The sequence below is a fragment of the Urtica dioica genome, chromosome 9 (genome assembly GCF_054948205.1).
Source record: "Urtica dioica subsp. dioica isolate 48M chromosome 9, U.dioica_male_clone48M_v1_H2, whole genome shotgun sequence".
Lineage (NCBI taxonomy): Eukaryota > Viridiplantae > Streptophyta > Magnoliopsida > Rosales > Urticaceae > Urtica > Urtica dioica.
In genome coordinates, this window is record NC_142764.1 from 6,120,560 (window position 1) to 6,141,142 (window position 20,583).

The window sequence follows — 20,583 nt, forward strand, 5'->3', positions numbered from 1 at the left end:
CGCTCACGTATTCCAGCATCCGTGGGAGGGCGATAAAAAGCTTCAAGGAAACCGTCCAACGGGCCTCGACAGTTTCTTTAATCTTCTCCGATTCGTTTTTCCGGCTCTAAGGTTTAGCCGGTTTTATTTGTATTTTTTTAATTTCGTTTAATTTTCCTTCCATGCAAATTGTCTTGTATTTTCCGTCAATATTAATATAATATTGCTAACACTATGTAATCCAAGTCTTTCTGTTGAAGCTCTCCACAGATCCAAGGAAGTCGCAGCTGTTACATACAACAAATAATATGTTAACTTGCATTCAAAGTTTGTAAACATTAGTTTTAAGCACAATAATCACATAAGAATTTAAGGACCCAATACATTACGTTAGCTTAAGAAGTTAGAGACTTAACTACTACGATACCATTAAAAAACTCACACACAAATATGTTGTCGCCGTTTTTCGGACAAAGATTTAGGAGCCACAGGCGGTTAGAACCAAGGCCGGACCGAGTGGTCTCGCCTGGGCTCGAGCGTGTCGGACCTGGTTGCCCAGATCTTCCCTTGGCTGTCTGTGGTGTCTGAGCTCGCCGGGATACCTGGAAAGGATGAGAGAACCGTGAGCTAAGAAGGGAAAACAGAGGGGGTGCCTCTGTTTACCTCTCCGACGCTCAACATTAGTGGGATTGAGGTGGAGAATAGAGGGTTCAAGTGTTTAGGGGACGAGACTTGAGAGAAACGAGCGAGAGGTGAGTTCGGCAGCATTTTGTACTCAAGAATCGAATACCTGGAGAGGGTGAGAGGCGCCTGTATTTATAGGCGACCAAGGGGCCATTGGTGGGCCCCTTGGCCGAGGATAACCTGGGTTCGGCCCTTGGCCGAGGATAGCATAGGCTCGGCCGAGGATAGCATAGGGTGGCGTCACTGGTGGGCCCCTTGGCCGAGGACAGCATGGGCTCGGCAGGGGATAACATAGGCTGGCGTCGTTGACGTGCCCCCTGACCGAGGATAACATAGGCTGGCGTCATTGGCATGCCCCTTGGCCGAGGTCAACATGGGCTGGCGTCATTGGTGGGCCCCTTGGCCGAGGATAGGCCTGTGAGGCCGAGGTCGTTTGTGAGGCCGAGGCCGAGGTCGTTTGTGAGGCCGAGGCCGAGGTCGAGCTCGTGAGGCCGAGGTCGAGCTCGCGAGGCCGAGGTCGAGCTCGGTCTTGGGCCGAGGCTATTGGGCCGGCCCTTGGTCGAGTCGGCCCACGGGCCGATTAATGGCCAGGGCAAGTCTGACCGCTTTATTGTCTTTGATTAGCCTAGATCGGGGTCGGGCCGATAACATTAGCCCCCCGAGTTTATCGTCGAGTGAAGCTCATGCGGAAAACTCAAGATTCCCGTCATCGTTGGCCCACCGAAGTGACCCATCGCGAAAAGGTCCGACTCAAGCCTCTTTTACTATTTATTTTTCCTTTCCCTGGTTTCTTTTCGTTTTTGCCTCGCTACACGTGCCGATGGTCCCCACCAACCACCTGTCGGGGCGTGGGTCCGTTGAAGATGACCTCTTCCCTTTGCTCGGGGATCAAGATGTAAACCTAGACGATCTTTGGGCGCAACTCTCATCCCATGTGGATACCCAAAACGCAGCGCTCCCATCACCGCCTTCGGGCAACGGGTCGGTTGAAATGGCCGGAGGCGATCATCGCTCGGTCGATGTGTGGCTGGCCAACGAGGAGGAGGATACGCGCACCGGAGACGTTGTCAGAGGGGACCCCGACGTCGTCGGGGACGCACGCGGCCTGGGGGAAGGTGCGCCCGCCGAGGTGAGTCCGCGCGAAGGTGGGCCGACCCCCGTCGGCCCTGTCTGCGCTGGAGGCGTTGCCGGGAGAGGCCCAAGCCGTAATGGTGGAGCGCCCGCCCTGGAAGCAGTCGCGTCGGCCGAGTCGGGCGCGGGGAGAGTCGCTCCGGTCCTGGGTGGCGACGTCGGGACCGTCTGGCAAGTGGGCGGCGGCGAGGGAGGCATGGGTACTCTGGGCCCGGCCTCCCCCGAGGAGGGATGCGCCGATGGAGGTCGATCGGAGGCGGAGGGCGTCGATGGAGGGCCGCCGGAGGCGGGCGGCGTCGTTGGCGGTAGCGCCGGTGCTAGAGACGAGGAGCGCCGGCCGGACAGCGCCGGCCAGGGCGCGGCGGCTGAGGCGTTGGTTGCCCTAGCCCTAGGGGTCGGTGGCGTCCCATCTGGCGAGCCGGGCCATGCCGTCGGGCCAGGCGCAAGCGCCAATGGGCCGGGCGAGAGCCCAAGGAGACCGGGCGATCTGGGCGCGCGATGGGACTCTCTGGCCATGCCGGGCGCCGACGGTGGGCCCGCTGCCGGGCCGGACAAGGGGGAGACAGGGCCGGCTGGCTCGGGCGGCCACCACGAGGGGGCTGCAACCCGTGGCGACCTGGACTGCTCGGGCGTCGATGTCCCGAGCTCGCTCTCGATCGTTAGTTTCACGAGTTTGAGGAAGCGTTACGGCATCCCGGATTCGGTGTCGATCCTGAGGCCATTGCCTGACGATCGCCCGACTCGCCCTCCGAAGGGACACGCGGCCATTCACGAGGCGAGTCTTCGCGGGGGGCTACGGTTACCCTTTCAACCGGTGATCCAAGAGCTATTGATCCGGTTAGGGGTGCACGCGTCGTAGATGTCTCCGTCCTTCTACCGGGCGGTCGCCGCGTGCCATATGATGCTCTACCGAGCAAAGAAACGGGCAGTCACCGCAGACCATATCCAGGATCTCGTGGTCGTTCGCGGGGTCCCGGGGAAACCGGGCTTCTACTGCGCGTGCCCTCGGAAACGCATCTCCATCGTTACCAAGGTTACCTCGAAGCATCGGTACCGTTGGGTGTGGGTTTCCGAGTCGGCCTTCGGGTCCGCGCCCTTGACGTTTGGGCCCGCGGTCGACTTTCCCTCTGTCGGGGACGTAGAAGATTCCGAACTTGTATCCGTGATCAAAGCGATCCCGGATTCGAGGCGGCAGGGGTCACTATTCGAGTCCCAGGACCTGATGGCGAGGACCGGGTGGTTCGTGCCTTGTGACAACGTCGCTTCGTGTCTTGGCCTCGGCGTGGAGGTTACGGAGGATCATGTATCAGAGGTGGGGGGTTCGTCCGCCCCTCCCCCCGACGCGGGGGGTACTAGCCGTTCACATGCTCTCACGTTGTCGCGCTTTTCGTCGTATTACGCTTATCGTGTGTGTTCTAACTTACTGTCGTCTCTCTCTCTTTCAGATACCATGCCCAGACGACATCGGCCGCGCACACACGTGCCGAAAGTGGCACCTATCGCCGAAGCTACGACCGCGGCTTGTCCCCGAGCTGAGGTTCGCCACCGAGGGTCGCCACCGCGGGCGGGGAATGAGGCGATCTCTTCTAACAAACGATCGTCGTCGTCGACTTCCTTCGGGCCACCCTCTGGCCACAAGCGCGCCCACACATCGACGGCGCCGGATAGCGTGGATTCGATGCTCCTGGCGGAGGCGACGGAGCTGAGGGATCAGTGCTCCTGAGGGATTCTTGGGACCTCTCTGCGGGACTTAAAAGGTTTGCTGACGGCAAGCGATCTGGAGCATTTCCAAAACGGGATCGGCGATGCCCAAAAGGTATGATACGCCTGCTTATCTCATGCGTAACCATTATGCTTACTTCGATTATACGTATATCACTTGTCTCTGTAGATGCTCGCACGTCAAGAGCAAAGCGGTCGCATTCTCCGTGACCTGCTGCGGCGCATGCAGATTATGGAGAAGGACAAGGAGAGCACGGCGGCCGCCCACGCTGACGCTCTAGCGGGAGCCCGCACCGCTCGAGAATTTCAAGCACTCGAGGAGGAGCTGAAGCGAGCTCGCGAGGAGTTGGCGACCGAGAAATAGCTTCGCACGGCCGGGCAGGCATCTCGGGAGAAGGCGGAGCAGGCGGCCGACACCTTCTTGGGGGAGACGAAGAAGCTCCAGGCGGCGCTCTCGAGCCGGGACGAGGAGCTGAACATTGTCCACGCTCGGTTGTCGGTGAGTGAGATATCCCGGGTCAAGGCCGAGAGGGAGAGGGATACTTTGCGGGCGGAGGTGCAGATCCTTGCCGAGGAGAAAGACGACGCCGTGCAGTCCAAGACGGACCTGGAGGACGACTGGGACCTCGCGCTGGAGGCGGCCCGTTATGAGGCAGCCAAACGGGTCCGAGATGCGACTGTGAGGGAGAACGTGTCTCGTGGGACCATGTTTTCCTTCTTTGACGCCATGTTTCCTCCTTTGGACGACGAACCGCCTGAGGACGACCTGCGCCCCTAAGCCCCCGCGGAAGCCGCCCAGTCGACGAACCGTCAACTCGACGGAGAAGCCATCGGCGGGCTTGGCGCCCCCTGCCTCGAGGAAGATGAAGAGCAGAACGACTTCGGCTCGGAGTAGCCGAGTTTGCTTCGGTTTTCCGCGCACCTGTTTAGCGCTTGCGTCATGTTTTTCTTCCGGACTTTTGTTATTGGGTTGCTCGTACATCATTGTTTGCCTCAGTTAAAGCTTTTTTTGTCTGTTATGCGTCTTATTTTCTCGACTTGCTATGCTTAGCGTAGTCGATTCGCGCGTTGTGATTGGTGCGTGTCTCACGAGCCCGGCTTGCCCTACCTAGCGTAACCGGTTTACACGGCTTACTACCGCACTTGGCGGCGAAGTTTTCCGCGGACGCTGGCTACGCCAGGTTCGCCCGGCGGGTGCGACCTTCGGCCATCCATTCGTGACTCGTCGCCTGTCGGCGTGTGCGAGCTGGGTGGCCGTCGCGCTCGTCTTCCGGCGAGTACGCTACCTATCGGCGTGCGTATCGGGACGAGCTCGCAGTTCCCAGTGAGCGTGGTGTTTGTCGGTACGCGCGTCACGTTTTGGGTTTTGACTGCCGAGATCTACGGTCCGGTGCGCGAACGCGATCTACCGACGCCCCGTTGCCTATCGGTGTGCGGGGCGCAGAATTGTGCGAGAGCGTCGCGCGGGGGTCGGAGGTCCGGTGCGCGGATCCGACTTGTTAATCTTTAGCTACCTTTCGGTGCGTGAAACGTGTCATTGTGCGAGCCCGACTAGACGAGGTGACGAGCTCGACTAGACGACGTGACGAGCTCGACTAGGCAGAGTGAAGAGCTCGACTAGGCGAAGTGACGAGCTCGACTAGGCGAAGTGACGAGCTCGACTGGGCGAAGTGACAAACTCGACTAGGCGAAGTGACGAGCTCGACTAGGCGGAGTGACGAGCTCGACTAGGCGGAGTGACGAGCTCGACTAGGCGAAGTGACGAGCTCGACTAGGCGAAGTGACGAGCTCGACTAGGCGGGGTAACGAGCTCGACTAGGCGGAGTGACGAGCTCGACTAGGCGAAGTGACGAGCTCGACTAGGCGGGGTGACGAGCTCGACTAGGCGGGGTGACGAGCTCGACTAGGCGAAGCGACGACCTTGACTAGGCGAAGTGGCGAACTCGACTAGACGGGGTGACGAGCTCGACTAGGCGAAGTGACGAACTCGACTGGGTGAAGTGACGAACTCGACTAGGTAAAGTGGCGAACTAGACTAGACGGGGTGACGAGCTCGACTGGGCGAAGTGACGAACTCGACTGGGCGAAGTGACGAACTCGACTAGGCGAAGTGGCGAACTAGACTAGACGGGGTGACGAGCTCGACTGGGCGAAGTGACGAACTCGACTGGGCGAAGTGACGAACTCGACTAGGCGGAGTGACGAGCTCGACTAGGCGAAGTGACGAGCTCGACTAGGCGAAGTGACGAGCTCGACTAGGCGAAGTGACGAGCTCGACTAGGCGGAGTGACGAGCTGGACTAGGGGAATTGACGAGCTCGACTAGGCGAAGTGACGAGCTCGACTAGGCGAAGTGACGAGCTCGACTAGGCGAAGTGACGAGCTCGACTAGGCGAAGTGACGAGCTCGACTAGGCGGAGTGACGAGCTCGACTAGGCGGAGTGACGAGCTCGACTAGGCAAAGTGACGAGCTCGACTAGGCGAAGTGACGAGCTCGACTAGACGGGGTGACGAGCTCGACTAGGCGAAGTGACGAGCTCGACTAGGCGAGGTGACGAGCTCGACTTGGCGAAGTGACGAGCTCGACTTGGCGAAGTGACGAGCTCGACTAGACGGGGTGACAAGCTCGACTAGGCGAGGTGACGAGCACGACTTGGCGAAGTGACGAGCTCGACTAGACGGGGTGACGAGCTTGACTAGGCGAAGTGACGAGCTCGACTAGGCGAAGTGACGAGCTCGACTAGGCGAGGTGACGAGCTCGACTAGGCGAAGTGACGAGCTCGACTAGGCAAAGTGACGAGCTCGACTAGGCGAAGTGACGAGCTCGACTAGACGGGGTGACGAGCTCGACTAGGCGAAGTGACGAGCTCGACTAGGCGAGGTGACGAGCTCGACTTGGCGAAGTGACGAGCTCGACTTGGCGAAGTGACGAGCTCGACTAGGCGGAGTGACGAGCTCGACTAGGCGAGGTGACGAGCTCGACTAGACGGGGTGACGAGCTCGACTAGGCGAAGTGACGAGCTCGACTAGGCGAGGTGACGAGCTCGACTTGGCGAAGTGACGAGCTCGACTTGGCGAAGTGACGAGCTCGACTAGACGGGGTGACAAGCTCGACTAGGCGAGGTGACGAGCACGACTTGGCGAAGTGACGAGCTCGACTAGACGGGGTGACGAGCTTGACTAGGCGAAGTGACGAGCTCGACTAGGCGAAGTGACGAGCTCGACTAGGCGAGGTGACGAGCTCGACTAGGCGGGGTGACGAGCTCGACTAGGCGAAGTGACGAGCTCGACTAGGCGGAGTGACGAGCTCGACTAGGCGAAGTGACGAGCTCGACTAGGCGAAGTGACGAGCTCGACTAGGCGAAGTGACGAGCTCGACTAGGCGAAGTGACGAGCTCGACTAGGCGGAGTGACGAGCTCGACTAGGGGAATTGACGAGCTCGACTAGGCGAAGTGACGAGCTCGACTAGGCGAAGTGACGAGCTCGACTAGGCGAAGTGACGAGCTCGACTAGGCGGAGTGACGAGCTCGACTAGGCGGAGTGACGAGCTCGACTAGGCGGAGTGACGAGCTCGACTAGGCAAAGTGACGAGCTCGACTAGGCGAAGTGACGAGCTCGACTAGACGGGGTGACGAGCTCGACTAGGCGAAGTGACGAGCTCGACTAGGCGAGGTGACGAGCTCGACTTGGCGAAGTGACGAGCTCGACTTGGCGAAGTGACGAGCTCGACTAGACGGGGTGACAAGCTCGACTAGGCGAGGTGACGAGCACGACTTGGCGAAGTGACGAGCTCGACTAGACGGGGTGACGAGCTTGACTAGGCGAAGTGACGAGCTCGACTAGGCGAAGTGACGAGCTCGACTAGGCGAGGTGACGAGCTCGACTAGGCGAAGTGACGAGCTCGACTAGGCAAAGTGACGAGCTCGACTAGGCGAAGTGACGAGCTCGACTAGACGGGGTGACGAGCTCGACTAGGCGAAGTGACGAGCTCGACTAGGCGAGGTGACGAGCTCGACTTGGCGAAGTGACGAGCTCGACTTGGCGAAGTGACGAGCTCGACTAGGCGGAGTGACGAGCTCGACTAGGCGAGGTGACGAGCTCGACTAGACGGGGTGACGAGCTCGACTAGGCGAAGTGACGAGCTCGACTAGGCGAGGTGACGAGCTCGACTTGGCGAAGTGACGAGCTCGACTTGGCGAAGTGACGAGCTCGACTAGACGGGGTGACAAGCTCGACTAGGCGAGGTGACGAGCTTGACTAGGCGAAGTGACGAGCTCGACTAGGCGAGGTGACGAGCTCGACTAGGCGGGGTGACGAGCTCGACTAGGCGAAGTGACGAGCTCGACTAGGCGGAGTGACGAGCTCGACTAGGCGAAGTGACGAGCTCGACTAGGCGAAGTGACGAGCTCGACTAGGCGAAGTGACGAACTTGACTTGGCGAAGTGACGAGCTCGACTAGGCGAGGTGACGAGCTCGACTAGGCGAAGTGACGAGCTCGACTAGGCGAGGTAACGATCTCGACTAGGCGGGGTGACGAGCTCGACTAGGCGAAGTGACGAACTCGACTAGGCGAAGTGACGAGCTCGACTTGGTGAAGTGACGAGCTCGACTGGGCGAAGTGACGAGCTCGACTTGGCGAAGTGACGAGCTCGACTTGGCGAAGTGACGAGCTCGGCCAGGCGAAGTCGAAGTCCCAACAATCCGTTAGCCCCCCGAGTTTCTTGGGTACTCGCAGAGAAGACGAGAAATTGTTACAAAATAAAGCAAAGTTTTCGAAGCTAAGTGTAATTCGATTACAACGCTGAAACAATTAAAAGATTACATTCCCTGGCCGTCTGGCCATACTTGATATTTAAAAATGTCATTGCAAAATTTGGAAATGAAATGACATATCAAAACATAGGGTAAGCGGGAACGGGTATCTAGAAACGCCGAAGGTGTTCCGCGTTCCAAGGGTGCGTGAATACGAGTCCGTCCAGGTTCTCGAGCTCGTATGTGCCGTTGTGGATGGCCCGGCGCACGGGGTACGGACCTTCCCAAGTGGGGCCCAAGACTCCGGCCCCTTGCACTTTGGTGTTTTGGAACACCCTCCTGAGGACGAGGCTTCCGTCGGCGAACTGCCGCAGTTTGACTTTGGAGTTGTAGTACTTTGCGACCTTCCTCTTTTGTGCAGCAAGGCGGGTGAGTGCGTCTGCCCTCCTCTCATCTATGAGGTCCAGCTCGAGCCTGATCGCCTTGTCGTTAGTGGCTTCTTCGTATTCCTTGATGCGCAGGGTCGGCAGCCTGGTCTCGACGGGCACCACGGCCTCGACGCCGAATGCGAGAGCGAAAGGGGTTTCGCCGGTCGCGTTTCGCGCGGTGGTTCGGTACGCCCATAGGACCATGGGGAGTTCGTCGGCCCAAGCCCCATTTTTCTCCTCCAGCTTCTTCTTCAGATTCTCCTTGATCGTTTTGTTGACCGCCTCTACCTGACCGTTGGCTTGAGGATGGCGGGGGGAAGAGAAAGTCTTGCTAATGCCCAACTGTTCGCATACTTCTCGGAGGCGCGCGTTATCAAATTGCTTTCTGTTATCGGTCACAATCGATGCGGGGATCCCGAAGCGACAGACAATGTTCTTCCAAATGAAGTTCGTTGTGTTTGTTTTCGTGATCTTTGCCAGCGGTTCGGCCTCTACCCACTTCGTGAAATAGTCGATTGCCACGATCGCATGCTTGTACTGCCTCGGAGCCACAGGTAGCTCGCCGATGAGATCGATTCCCCACTTTGCGAAGGGTCGCGGCACGATGATCGGGCATAGCGGGGCAGGCGCCTGGCGCGGGATGTGAGCGAACCTTTGGCATTTGTCGCATTTTTTGGCCCACTCGTGGGAGTCCTTTTTTAAGGTCGGCCAAAAATATCCGAGCCTTAGAAGCTTCAATGCCAAGGATTGCCCGGCGGCATGGTTTCCGCACACCCCTTCGTGCACTTCGCGGAGTGCTTCCTTCGCCTCGACCTCGGTCAGGCAGCGGAGGAGGGGCATAGAGTAGCCTCTCTTGAACAAGTTGTCCTCCCTCATCGTGTACTTCGGCGCCAAGCTTCTCAGCTTCTTGGCCTCTTCTTTGTCTTCGGGGACGACTCCTCGCTTAAGGAATTCCACGAGCGGAGTCGTCCATGAGGGGGGCGGAGCCCCGTCAACTACCCCTACGTTGCCTCTCGAGACGTAGGGTCGGGTCAACACCTCGATCGGTACGCTGCCTTCGCCTTCCTCGTCTATCCCGGACGCAAGGCGAGCCAGGGCGTCAGCGTCGAGGTTCGCTTCTCGGGGAACTTGGACGATCTCGAACCATGACAGTGCCTCTAGGTTCTTTCGGGTCTTGGATAAGTACGCGACCATGTTCGGCTCCTTAGCGGCGTAGTCGCCCTTAACTTGGTTCATGATTAACTGTGAGTCGCAGTGGATGCACAAGTTTCGGGCGCCTAGCCTGTTCGCCAGCTCCAAGCCAACGATCAGAGCCTCGTACTCCGTCTCGTTGTTGGAAGCCTTGAACTCGAACCGCAGGGCATATCTCAGTTTTTCCCCATTGGGATTTGTGAGTACAACGCCGGCGCCAGCCCCCCGGGCGTTTGACGCGCCATCTACGTGCAAGTCCCAGACCGGCCCTATCGGGCCGTTGGTCCTCTTCTTTGACGACTCGCTGTGGTCATCCTCCTTGTCTTTCGTGTCCTTACTACTCTCGTCGCCCTCGTCGGTCGGGGGCGCGCTTGTGAATTCGGCGATGAAGTCGGCGAGGGCCTGGCCCTTGATGGCGGTTCTTGGTTGGAACTCGACCCCGTACTCGCCTAACTCTTGGGACCACACCGCCATTCGAGAGGATGTCCCTTTTTGAAGGGCCTTCTCGATGGGATGCCCCGTGCGGACCACAATGGGGTGCGCCTGAAAGTAGGGTCGGAGTTTTCTCGCGCTCATGACAAGAGCGAGGGACAATCTCTCGATTTCTGGGTATCGAGTCTCGGCGTCGAGGAGCGCCTTGCTAACGTAATAGACCGGCCATTGTACCTTGTCTTCTTCGCGTATGAGAACCGCGCTCACGGCCCTGTCTGAAACCGCGAGGTAGATGTACAAGGTTTCGCCATTCTTTGGCTTTGCAAGGAACGGGGGGGAGGCGAAATACGCTTTCATCTCGCGGAAAGCTTCCTCGCACTTCTCCGTCCACATGAACCCGTCGGTCTTCTTTAGTGCCTTGAAAAACGGTTGGCACTTGTCGGTGGCCTTGGACACGAATCGCGTCAGGGCGGCGATCCTTCCTGTCAGACTCTAAACTTCTTTCACTTTCTGCGGCGACCTCATCTCTAAGATTGTCACGACCCGCGAGCCTTAGCTCGCCCGCGAGCCGCGGCAGAGGACTTTCGTATCTTACTTGACATAAATAAAATTCATAAAAACTTTGGTGGAAGCGCTTCCGGAAAACATTTTCTAGAAAAACTTTTCAAATATTTACTTAAACGTCTCAAAAATATGGGCGAATTTTTCGTTTTTCTTAAAACATACTATTTAAAACTTCACAAACAAAAGACTCGTCTTTTAAAAACAAAACAGACTTATTCGCCCTTGACTTAGCCAGAGGTCGGCAGCCGTACATACACACGCCTACTTACTTACCGTTTTGTGCTGATGCTCTGCTTAATCTTCTTTAGCTTTGCCTTTATCTACAATATCAAGATAATAACTGTGAGTCGAAAGACTCAGTAAGCGGATATCTATATAACTAATGCATCGTGCACATCACACATAAGCAATACATAACATGCAGTTCATATCTTATCATAACTTGCGGAAGTATCGGCTTAGGTCCCGATAAATCCACCTTTCTTAAGAATCAATCGGCTTAGGTCCCGATAGATTCATCTTACTTAGGAATCACTCAGCTTAGGTCCCGAGAGATTCCTCTTACTTAAGAATTCACCAGCTTAGGTCCCGGTGATTCACATCATAACATACTTTCATCATAATCTATGGAATTACCAGCTTAGGTCCCGGTAACTCCTCTTACTTGAGAATATGCCAGCTTAGGTCCCGGCAATTCCCATCATACAATACATTTTCTGCTCGGGATCCCTTAATGATATCCGCATGACACATGTCTTATTGGCGCCAAACAGGAGGGTGCACAATCTCCTACCTAATCCCCGTCTATGGGGTATATGTCGGAGGCGGTACCATTCTATGTTTTCTCTTTAATTAACCTAACATGAGAGACTGCTTAATTCGGGTTTAATCCCGATCTTAACATATATTCTTTTCGCTTATTAACTCGTGACTTATAAGATCTTGAGATGCGACTCCCAAAGATCCTATCATAATATTCTCGCTTTTGATTACGAGCTTTAACTTCAGTCTCTCATAATCCAGTTCACTAAGACTGGATCTCTGGAGGGTGGCTAACTAAACATATAGCAAAGGCTCGGGTTCCTAGTTACCTCTAGCCATTTTTGTTAGCCGGACTAATTCCGTTTTCCAATTCGTTAGTGGCTTAAAGCCCTTAATCTTGATAGTGACTTATCTTTTGGCTTATCTTAATCTTGCTTACTAGAAGCACATAAAAATAAATAATGCACGTACAATATATGTATATATATAGATATATATATAATATTTCTTAATATTGTAGGTGCCTAAAATCCACTTACCTGGATAACGATTCTCAAGAATCCTGAAATCTTCTCTTCCAAACAAAAGGGTTCTTCTTAACTTCACGTAACCCAGTCCACGTAAGCTTTCTGCTCGTTGCTAATCCTTATAGCAATCTGGACTTATCTATGGAAGAGAAAGATCGAACGTCGAGCGTACTTAGTATCTCATCCTTCGATACACTAACGTACATACTTCTACTGGAAAGAAAGCTCACAAGGAACGTATTCAAAACGTCCTCCTATTCACGCTACTCAGAGTGTCTCACACACGAGAAACAGAGAATACACGAAGACAAAACAGAGATACAGAAAAGAATCGACGCCTAAAAATAAGGCCTTGACATCGCTTTTCTAATCTAAGCTAAGGAACGTTCTACACTATTCGACCACCTATTCTTCTGACTGGGTAAAGCCCACTGCTTAGAATAGGTTCCCGAGGGTCGAAACTAAGAGAAAAGAACGTATATAGAAGTTATTACTAACAATCTATAGCATATGTAAGTTATATGAAAATAACTCAAAACGATACTTTTCAAATATGTTCTAGAAAATATCTTTGACTTGTCTCTTTTATTGACAAGTTATAACCATTTGAGAAATGAAATACATAACGTAAAAACCTTTCATTTAAAATAAACCAAGTCGTTAATTTTAAATGTCTAACCATATTGCAAATAATTTTGGGTTCGATTTAATAAAATGTTTATGAAATAACCGAACCCTCGGTTCGTAGTCGAACCTTTCTTTTATTTCTATTTTCTTACGTAAATATAATATTTCTCGTTGATATTCTTTTTCAAAATTAAAAGAGTCGAGCTTATAGTCGAACTCGATTTTTAGTACATATCTTAAATAAGGATATTAAGTAGTTACTTAAATAATCAACGAGTTTATAACGATAACATAATAATTTATTTTTCTTTACTAATTATATTAAAACGAACTTTACCATAAACATAATAACATATTAATTAAATATTCGTAACTAGCACGAGTAACTAGCACGAGTCGAGACTCGGGACAAACCCCGACTCGCCCTAACTAATCGGAGACGTCTCAAGTCCCCGGGCCGAGGCCCGAACCTTCCAAGTCCGCGCCGCCTCGCCGTCTAGAGCTGCTGCCCCGAGCCCTGTTCAGCCCACTTAAAACCGAGCCTAACTCTCGACAACAACTCGCACACAAACTTCACCAAAGCCAAACAATTTCACACGGCCAACAGTTCACACGGCCAATCCAAACTTACAATGACAACAACAACAGTCGGCACAAACAAGGCAAAACATCACCGAGACTCCACAGCAAAACATCAGAGACATCACAGCATAACAACAACGCATCATCGGTCATATAACAGAGAACGAGCAACAAAATATTGATCGGGACAAGCACATGAACGAGAAGCCATTTTTGAAACCGAGCTCAGCTCTAAATTTAAGAGAATCATCACCAAATCCACGAGAGGATAATCCAAACAAAAACCCCCAAATCTCCAAACCCTAGATATATAATTTCTTCTCAAATCCGAGAAGCAGAGGAGGAGAAGTTCAAAATCGAGCTTACCTTCTCCGTCGCCGTCCCTCTCTCCTTCTTCTCCGACGAGTTTCTCTGCTCCGGCGTCCTCGGCTTGCTCGCGGCGGCGCTAGTTCCTTCTCGGCCGCGTGTGGGTGGCGCTCGGGCTCGGTGGCTGTCGGCCAAGCGTCCCCTTCGCGAGCTCACCCTCGTCTCGCTCTCTTCCTCTCTCTCAATCTCTCGGCTCTCTCTCTCTCTCCCGTGCTCTCTTCTTCTTCTTTCTCTTTTCTTTTCCTTTCTTTTGTTTTTTCTCGCGTGGGCTGGTGTGGTTTGGCCGATCAAGTGATATTCATCACTTAAATAAGATTTCACTTCTTCCTTTCACTCGGCAAAGTGATAAACATCACTTTAAAAAAAATCTTATTTCTTTGATTGATGACATGGAAATGCTCATCCTTATCCCATTAATTACAAACCAACCTATTTTCTTTGTATTCTTTCAAATGGGTCCCTTATAAATTGTTACAACCACGTCCTTTCATATAATTATCTAATTAAATCCATAACCTAACGGATTATAATTATATGATTCGAACTCGAGAATTTTCTCGTTCGTTCTCGATTAATTAAAATATATTTAAGGTTTCTCGGAATTAATTCTCGTCCTTGAGAATTTATTTCTTAAATTAATTTCCGGAATGTTTCCTCGGAATTAATTTATTAATCGAGATAAATTCGATAATTCCTTTATTTATTCCGAGATTTCTCATAACCTTAACATATTTAAAATTAATTCGATAAATCCATTGAAGTATAATTCACTCAGGAATTTAGTTGTAACAACGGAAACTCGTTAATAAATTCCAAATCTCCAAATACGAGTGACGCAAAAGCTCGTCCTTACAAAGATCACCCTAATCTTCTCAGGGTTAGCCTCGATCCCGCGGCGGCTAACCATGTAGCCTAAGAATTTTCCGGACTCGACCCCAAAAGCGCACTTGTTGGGGTTGAGCTTCATCTTGTAGCGCCGCAGGATCGCAAACATCTCTCTCAGGTCTCGAACGTGGTCGTGGGTCTTGAGGCTTTTGACGAGCATATCGCCTACGTAGACTTCCATGGTTTTCCCAATTTGATTAGCGAACATTCGGTTAACCAATCTTTGATACGTCGCCCCCGCGTTTTTGAGGCCGAAGGGCATGACCTTGTAACAGTAGAGTTCGCGGTTCGTAACAAAGGTGGTCTTGATCTGGTCCGGCTCGTGCATGCGGATCTGGTTGTAGCTTGAGTAGGCGTCCATGAAGCTCAACAACTCGTGGCCCGCCGTAGCGTCCACAAGCTGCTCGATCCTCGGGAGGGGGAAGCTATCTTTCGGGCAGGCCTTGTTGAGATCTTTATAGTCGATACAGATCCGCCATTTCTCGTTTGGCTTCTTGACCATCACCACGTTGGAGACCCACTTGGGGTGTTCCGCCTCCCTGATGAAGTCGGCGGCGAGAAGTTTGTCGACCTCTACACCGATGGCTTGGTATCTCTCTCCGCTGAACGCCCGCCGCGGCTGAACGCGTTCGGCTACTCTCTTGTCGTCGTTGAGACGGTGAACCATTATCGCGGGGTCGATCCCCGGCATGTCGGCGTGTGTCCACGCGAAGACGTCCTTGTGCTTGCGGAGGAAAGTGGCGAGCTGGTCTCGGACTTCGGAGGGAGCTGGGCGCCTACCTTGACTACCTGGTCGGGTTTGGCATCGTCCAAAACGACGGGAACAAGGTCGTCCGGTGTCTCCACCTTTCGACGCTCGACATCGTCCCTCTGGTCCAGTTCTCCGAAGATTCCTCCTTTCTATATTTCGCACGGGAACTTGTCCCCGAGTTGGAAGACGGTGCTCACCATTTTTCCCTTTTCTTTCCCGTCCACGCCTTGGATGTAGCACATCCTTGCCATTGATTGGTCTCCCAACATCATGGCTATCCCTTTGTCAGTCAGGAACTTCATCATCAGGTGGTAAGTGGAAGTGATGGTCTTCAACCGGTTGAGGGTCGGGCGGCCGATTATGACGTTGTAGGCGGAGGGTTGGTCCACGACCAAGAACGGTACGATGTGGGTGACCTCGAGCCCTCCCGGTGTCCCGAAGGTCACCGGGAGGTCGATGGTTCCCTCCGTCATGACCTTCTCCCCGGAGAAGCCGAAGAGCGGAGTCGAGACTGGGGTCGGTCTCATCCCAGATCATAATACTTTTATATATTAAAATAGTTTGCGAAAAATCCGGGAAAATTTTTCGCTTTTATAACTTAGAGTCTTATAGCGACTCCTATACAAATATGTTCCGGAACATTTTAACAAAAGACACTAACCCCCGATTAAGAAACCTCATAGCCCATAGGTAAAGGCAATACGTGCTCGGTCTCGGTCTTCGATCTTGTTTCCCGCTTACAAGCTTTTCCCTTATCTACATTACCAAGGGTCATAAAACTATGAGTCGATTGACTCAGTAAGTGGGAGTCTAACTTAGGAAAAGAAAAACAACTAATGTCATGTGACGTGCAAACAAACACATAAAAATGCAGAATGCAGACGCATATGATTCAAGAGCATGCCTAACGCGGGGCCTCACTCTACGCTATCACTTGTCATTCCACAAGGTTATACAACATCCACTGATATAACCCTTGGAATGACAAGAAGCCAACCTCAGACTTCGAGCAGTAGTCATCAGTGGCTTAGTGTTTTAAGACTGTCTGGGATCCATTAGTGGTACCATCTTCGTCAGGCGCCGGCGCTACGTGCCGTCATGACACAGCAAATGGGCTCGCCGGGGCGACCTTTCCCATTGCTAGAACGGGGTGCTCTCAGCAGCGCCCGTGGAGTACTCAGCGCCATCAGGACCGCCTTAGTCCTCAACACGAGTCGGAACTCGTGGGTACCACCGACAACATTATTTATTATTTGGATACTCTGGCTTATAGAGTATACAACTAATTACAAACAGGAGAGCATATCGGGATTAATCCCGAAAGAATTATGGTTTCCCTTTCATGCTCGTTAAGTGTTTTAGATCGAAGACTCAGGACGTGACTCCTGGTACTTCTACCCTCGGCTCGAATCCGAGAGTCCAACCTGCTCTCCTGTCACCTCAGATCTAGGCAAACTCTATGGTTAGCAGAGGGATCTAACTACAACAAAGTAGCAATGTGGCTGGTTCAAGTTAGCGTTTGAACCTATGGGTAAAAACTCAACTAAAATTTTCCATAAAGAGTGGCCGAAGCCTTAATCTTTAGTTTTTGTGTCTTTAAGGCTTTTTCTACTCTTTATAATTATTAACACGTAAATGCACGTAAACATGATTATTCTCTTGGTAAGTAGTTGACTTATGTCTCTACACTTACCTGGAATAGTCAAACTGTTTGACTCGCGCGTCACAACGCTTCACCTTGCGTTACTCGTCTCCGCACGTTCCTCGAAAGAACTTGGCACGTCCTGGAATTCGTTAAGAATATTGAAATTCTTAACTGAGGCTTCGTTAATTATTGGGCTCGGGAAAAAAGAGTGTTGAATCTGGGATCGTTAACGGAACAAACGCGTTTTAATTTGATATCCGAGAATTTAATTTATTAATTTCCGGTCCTCGGAAATTAATCGTTATTTAAGACCCGTCATAGACCAAAGGTACCTTAAAACGGTACGAAAAATAATTTATACTTGGCAAGAGTCGAGCGATTATTTATTTACCGCTTAACCCTTTTTCGGGCCTTAAATAAAAATCTAAAAATCCTTTAAGCCTAGATTTTCTGATTATCGATCAATTAAATTTTCAAACATCGAAAGAATAATCATAAAATACGAGAGAAATTAAACGCTATTTAAGCGAATAATATTACTCACGTTCTAGTCGAGATCGAAAGCTCGTCTTCGATTTCTCGTTATTCCTCGCGTGTCGTCCCAATTCGTTCATGCCATTCTATAAGGTTAAACATAACCAAACCAATCGTCAGATTCTCAAACCTCAAAACGAATCACCATTACTAACCAAGACCCAAATAATTAACACTGACTTAGTCTCAGATTCAATTTATTATTTTTCCGGGACTATTGTTCGGCCGAGTGAATCATAAAATTTCACCGTAATTAAATGGTGATATCTCTGAAAAGAAAAACTCATGCCAAAACAACATACAAAACACAGCCATATAACAAGCCACAAAATCCTTAACTTGTCATAAAATTCACGGCCCGACCATTCGGCTCGTACCGATTCGGACAGCGACTGGAAATTGAATCATAACTTCAGCTACACAAACTCAAATCAAACGATTCCAATTCCATGAGAAAGACAACTTCTGTAGCTTTCTAAAAACATATTATAAGACCAATATCAAGAAACATAGCTATGTGAAAAACTGTCCGCAATTTCGGGTCGCTGTTCTGGAAATTCACAGTTCACAGCTTTGAATACCAGATTTCAAAAATTCATAACTCTTTCAATACTCCACGGATTTATACGTTCTTGGTCATTTTAGAAAGCCCATAATGTCTACTTTCCAGGAAAAATACTAACAAAAATAATCTCATAACACATCGGACTGCTGACGTCCGTTTTATCACCCCGTCCGAAACATATTCATTTTCGTCCAAAAATTCAAACAAAATTCCAATAGCGATCTCAAACAACACCCGAGCACCAAACGAGTCACAAAACGTCTCATAAACATCAACTAACACGCAGGAACAAAAACCCCAAAAAAAAAATCAAACCATAAACCCTCGTTCATGGAAAATTTCGGCCAAATCATCACCACACCAAGCAAATTCACGTTCAATTGACAAAATCAAGCCATAACTAACAATAACCGAGCTCAATGAACAAACAAAAGCAACCAAAATCTTAGATTTCATCTCGGATAAAAAAACCCCCAATTCTCCAAGAACCCTAGATTTCAATCCAACCAAGGAGAAGAAATTACCACTTCCAAACGTGAGATTAAGCTTCCTTGGCGAGTCACCACGCCTTCCCCGGCGTTTTCTCTTGCTCCGGCGTCGCCGTGGCTCTCGGCGACTTCGTCTTTCTTCTCAGGTGGCGCGCGCGGAGGAGATACTCGGCTGGAGAAGATGGAGCTCGGCGAAGAGAGAGGAAGAAGAGAGGTAGAAGATGGCGGTGATGAAAGACTTTTGGCCGAGCTTTGCTCTTGTTGCTGTGTTGAATTTTTATTTTCTTTTCAGGGTGTGGAGCTCGCGTGAGAAGCAAGGATCGAAATACCGTTACCGTTACCGTTCCGAGCTTCAGAATTTACTGGTAACCCCTGGTACCGTAAAAGAATACCTGGGAAAGCAGTAAAAAAAAAGGAAACCGGTACCGTTGAACTTACCGTTACCGTAGAGGAATACCGTCAAATACCGTATTTACCGAGGGGAATTCAGAAAAGTAATATACAGAAAACATACAAAATACGTAGGATAAAATTCATAAAATTAAAAATAGTGTAGAATGTTTTAAAAAAATACCAAATTACAAATACAACAAAAAGTAATTTCAATAGAAGGAATATAAATGACTACTCAAAGCGACCGTAACTATTTTCACGAATGTAAGAAAGATTGTGAAAGTCAAAATATATTTTAACGACCTAACTAATTTCAACGTGAAAGGAATCCGGAAGGAAGTTAGTGAAGTAAATTCCTCGTTATATTTTTCCGTCTCTCGAGTGAATTATGGTCCAATGAGATTATCGAGTAATTTAAATATATTAAGGTAATGAGAAATCTCGGAATGAGTGAAGGAATTATCGAGTTATCTCAATTAATAAAGTATTTCCTTGGAAATATTTTCTGGAGATAATTTAATAAATAAATTCTCAAGAACGAGAATTATTTCCGAGAAACCTTGAATATATTTGAATTAATCGAGAACGAATTAGAAAATTCTCGGTTCGAATCATATAATTATAATCCGTTCGGTTGTGGATTTAACTAAATAATTAGATGAAGATGACTTGGTTGTAATGAATTTTTCAGGATCCAATCGAAATAAAATGTGAGTTTGGGTCAGTTTGCTAGAGGTTGCAAATAAGAAAGGATTAAGTGCAACATCAATAAAAAGAAAAGGATCTATTTGCAACTAATGAGGGACTTATTGGAAAATTTTGGATTCTCTTTACAACCAACACGCGAGAAAGAAAGAAAGAAAGAAAGAGAAAGAAAGAAAGAAAGAAAAGAAAAGAAGGAAGAAGAAGAGAACCGAGCAGAGAGGGAGAGAGAGAGAGAGAGAGAGAGAGAGAGAGAGAGAGAAGCCGAGAGAGCGAGCGACTGAGGGAGAGGGAGCTCGGCCGACAGCCACCGAGACCCGGAACCCACCTCGCGCTTTCGTTCTAGACGAGCGGCGCCGCGCGCCGCCGAGGACGCCGGACTGAGAGGAGACGCCGGGAAGCTAACCGGGAAAGGTGGGATCCGGCGGGATACGGGAAGATATGGCTGTCGTCGCGTCGGGAAGCTAGCGGGTTGGCGGGATCTAGGAAGAAAAGGTTTGGCTCGCGGCGGAAAATTTCAGATCCAAACCCGTTTTTTTTTTTTTTTAAGTGAACCGGACCGGAAAGTGAGAACCGGGTTCCTTCCCGGATCCCGGTCCAGTTCCCCCGGAGTCACCGGAAACTTCCGGTTTTGGTGGTTCCGGTGCCGGGGACTTCAAAAAAGGGGGAACCGGTTCCCGTCCGGTTCCCCCTGAATTTAAGACCTTGGTGAGAAGAAGGAGAGAAGAAAGAAAGAGAAATGGGGGGTTACGTGGCCGAATGGGAGAGGAGAAAAGAATAGGATAAGACCGCCACGTGGCAGCACTCCATTGGGCCACATGTCTCCTAAAACAACCCCTCTTAAATCTTTTTCTTTCACTCTCGTCCCTCACG

At 50.9% G+C, this 20,583-nt stretch overlaps 1 long non-coding RNA gene across 1 annotated transcript; it reads right to left on the minus strand.

The window, feature by feature from the left end:
* Positions 1–10,309: 10,309 nt before the first annotated feature.
* LOC149384694 (uncharacterized) lies at positions 10,310–14,109 on the minus strand. The gene is made up of 3 exons (XR_016301417.1): positions 13,748–14,109; positions 12,185–12,311; positions 10,310–11,203 (listed from the first exon to the last, which is right to left on the minus strand). It is a non-coding gene; the product is annotated as an uncharacterized LOC149384694 (long non-coding RNA).
* Between the last annotated feature and the right edge of the window lie 6,474 nt (positions 14,110–20,583).